The following is a 3,681-nucleotide window of genomic DNA, read 5'->3' on the forward strand; positions in this document are numbered from 1 at the left end:
CATATTTGGATTTCATGCATAGAGGTATGCATAAAAGATTATTATTTTAATGTAAAAGTGTTACTTTTATAATATTTGGATTTCATGCATAGAGGTATACATAAAAGATTATTATTTTAATGTAAAAGTGTTACTTTTATCATACTTAAATTTCATGCATAGAGGTATGCATAAAAGATATTTTTTATACTAAAAGTGTGATTTTCATCATAAATGGATTTTATGCATAAATTAGATGCATAAGAGAAATTCTTTTATTCTAAAAGTGTAATTCCTACTAAATTGGATTTATGCATGGAAAGATGCATAAAGAATTTATTTTAATCCAAAAGTGTCATTCTCATTTAAAATGAATTTATGCATAGGAAGATGCATAAAAGATTGATTTTTAATTCAAAAGGGTTATTCTCCTTAAAATGAAATTTATGCATATATAGATGCGTAAAGAAATCTTATATCAAATATAAGAAATCTCTTGTATTCTATAAATAGATATTAAGATGTGATAAGATGCATATGAGATGAGTTAGGATGTGATAAGATGAGTTAAGATGTGATAAGATGCATATGAGATGTGATAGGATGTGATAAGATGTGTATGAGATGTAATAGGATGTCATAAGAGGTGTATGAGATGTGATAAGATGTGATAAGATGCATATGAGATGAGTTAGGATGTGATAAGATGAGTTAAGATGTGATAAGATGTATATGGGTTATGATAGGGCGAGAATGGATGTGATGTAAAAGAATAGATGTGAAGGCGTATGTGGTTATATGAATGGGAATGTGGAAATGGATGTATGAAGGTGAATGTGGATGTACGGATGTGAAAATGGATGTATGCATGTAGAAGTGGAAGTATGGATGTGAATGGGAATGTGGATGTGGATGTATGTATGTGGATGTGGATGTATGAATGAGGATGTGAAAATGGATGTATGTATGCAAAAGTGGATGTATGGATGTATGAATGAATGTGGATGTGGATGTATGAATGAATGTGGATGTGGATGTGTATGCATGGAGATGTATGAATGAATGTGGATGTGGATGTGTATGCATGGAGATGTGGATGTATGCATGTAGATGTAGATGTATGGATGTGAATGAGAATGTGGATGTGGATATATGCATGGAGATGTGGATGTATGCATGTAGATATAGATGTATGGATGTGAATGTGAATGTGGATGTGGATGTATGCATGGAGATGTGGATGTATGGATGTGGATGTGGATGTGGATGTGGATGTATGGATGTGAATATGGATGTGTATGTATGAATGCGGATATGGGATTGGATGTATGATGTGGATGTACGAACATGGATGTGTATGAAGAATAATGAATGTGAATGTGTATGTGAAATAATGTGTCGTCGATATGAGTGAATGGATGAGAAGGAGTACACATATGAATGGAATATGGAATAAGTAATGTGGACTGAGGAGGGATAATGTGGAAAGACGAGAGTTCGATATAGAAACTGTATTTTGTGAATTGTTTGTAAATGTCTGTTTTATGTCAAGAATGCTGGGGAAGCATTTTGACCGTCTTGTGGATTAAGGTCATGGGGACACCTAACTGATAAAGTTGTGACTGCTGACAGAGAGTCAATGGAGGACATCTCCCGTAGCAAGGTTGACCGAGGTCTTGACGAGCCTCGGTTCGATTTAAATGGTGAGCTTCCGGTACGGTGGATGAGGGACAAAGGAAGCGGCCTATGAGTGAAGCGCTAGGTCACCTACGAAGGATCCTAGAGGGTGCTGACCATACAGTGCTCGGGCTCTAGGTCGCCGAAGATACCCACACGTGCGTCGTGGAAGATATTAGAACAAGGAGTAAGAGTTGTTTTCTGAAACCGGGCATGGATCTGGTTGACTGACCTTGCTGGTCCTCAACGGATGAGTCCATGGCTCTCTTATATGGATCTGTTGAGATTGATCTTGCTGATCTTCATCGAAGATTCCATCTTGATTTTTATATGTGAAAATATTGCCGGGTACTATGAGCTAGGAACTATTGAAAAGGCCCTTGAGTGAACAGGTGGTGAGCGTTCTGGTTGCCAATAATGCCATAAGTACACCGATGAATGAATAACTGAAAATATGGATTCAACCAGAGATTTCGAGGATTGTCATTAGTGACATAATGGTTTCGTTAAAGGATTGTTTTAAAGTTAGTTGATGCTAAGAAAAAGGCAATTTCTTGGGTGTGTAAGTGGTGTGACTAGTTTTATGTTTGCATGAACTTCCGGCTAGGGGACCTGGGAACTCTTTTCCCTGGTACCCGGGACAAAACCTAACCAAATTCCTAATTGGATCCCATCACTACAGTGGTTGGGCGGTTGGCTAACCCATGGGACTGGATGGGGTTAGGCTGGACTGATGGATCCATAAATCGAGATTCAATTTTTGTTATTACGATAGATAAAGTAAATCCCGAATAGTAATTGTTCTATGGATAGGAATCAACGGCTGTGCCTCTTGATGGGGAAAAAAGCGTTGATCCCAATGATCCAAGTGCAAGTTTCTTCCTTGATCTGATCGAGTATCTTTATAGGTGCAGTCGGATCAGCGTGATCTTGACTACGTTAGAGTAAAAAGTTATCCTGGTGGAATCGCTCGTGCTTTTCGGGTAAGGGAAGTTTTTTCAGGTTCGGTTTTGGAAAAACCGACTGATTAGTCTCTTGTCCAGATATCTGTGGACGAGGCCCCGAGTGTGGGATCCTGCCCCGCGCAAGAAGTGCTACTTCCGCTGCTAGCACCCCGAATCCGCGGTGGGGACATGGATCTCACAGTTGGTATCAGAGCAAATTGGCTAATAAAGATCAACCGAGAAGCCAAATATGTCAAAAATTTATCAAGAAGCACAAAAAGGTTGTAAATATGTGATATAATTCATACAAATTGATATTCAAACTGAAAATTTGTAAATTAGTAATTGGGTCTTCAGATGGAAGTACCGCAATTGTATGGAACCCTGACTTGCTTGAGGCCTAGACATGATGGTATTTACCTTATAGTTTCAAGTATCATGACTACCCGTATATACCGAGGGTATAACTGCAGCTCTTTACCGGCAGTATATACGAGTAAATCTAAGACTTGAAATTATAAGCATTAATGCTATCCAGATGATGATTTTGAATGTGGTTGATATGATTTTCAATTCTGTTTGAGAACTGATGAGTTGATTTGGATTCTGAATTGAAAAATGATGATCCCTGAAAATTGGTTGAAATGTAATAAGCTGAGCGAAACCACAGTGAGGCTGAATGGGACGAATCCCTCTGATGATATTCATAACTAGAATGATGATAATGATTTCAGCAAATCACTATGAGATTAGTGGATTGTGCTGTCAAATTGCTACTGTTAACACTTGACACGGTAGATCAAGTTAAGGGATGACAAATTGAGAACTTGCTTGAATGAAATTTTCGTGCACGAATGTTCAGAAAGAAATTTTTTATCGTGTTAAAGATATGAATGATATGATCTGAATAAATTGTTATTTAATGATGAGTTCTATATAAGGGATATTTATCGTGTTAAAGATATGAATGATATGATCTGAATAAATTGTTATTTAATGATGAGTTCTATATAAGGGATATTTATCCCCGTATTCTGTTGGGATGACCAGAATATAAGGAACCCCAGAATAAATTAGATCT

The sequence above is a fragment of the Cibotium barometz genome, chromosome 51 (genome assembly GCF_041138505.1).
Source record: "Cibotium barometz isolate CiBa-2024 chromosome 51, ASM4113850v1, whole genome shotgun sequence".
Taxonomy (NCBI): domain Eukaryota; kingdom Viridiplantae; phylum Streptophyta; class Polypodiopsida; order Cyatheales; family Cibotiaceae; genus Cibotium; species Cibotium barometz.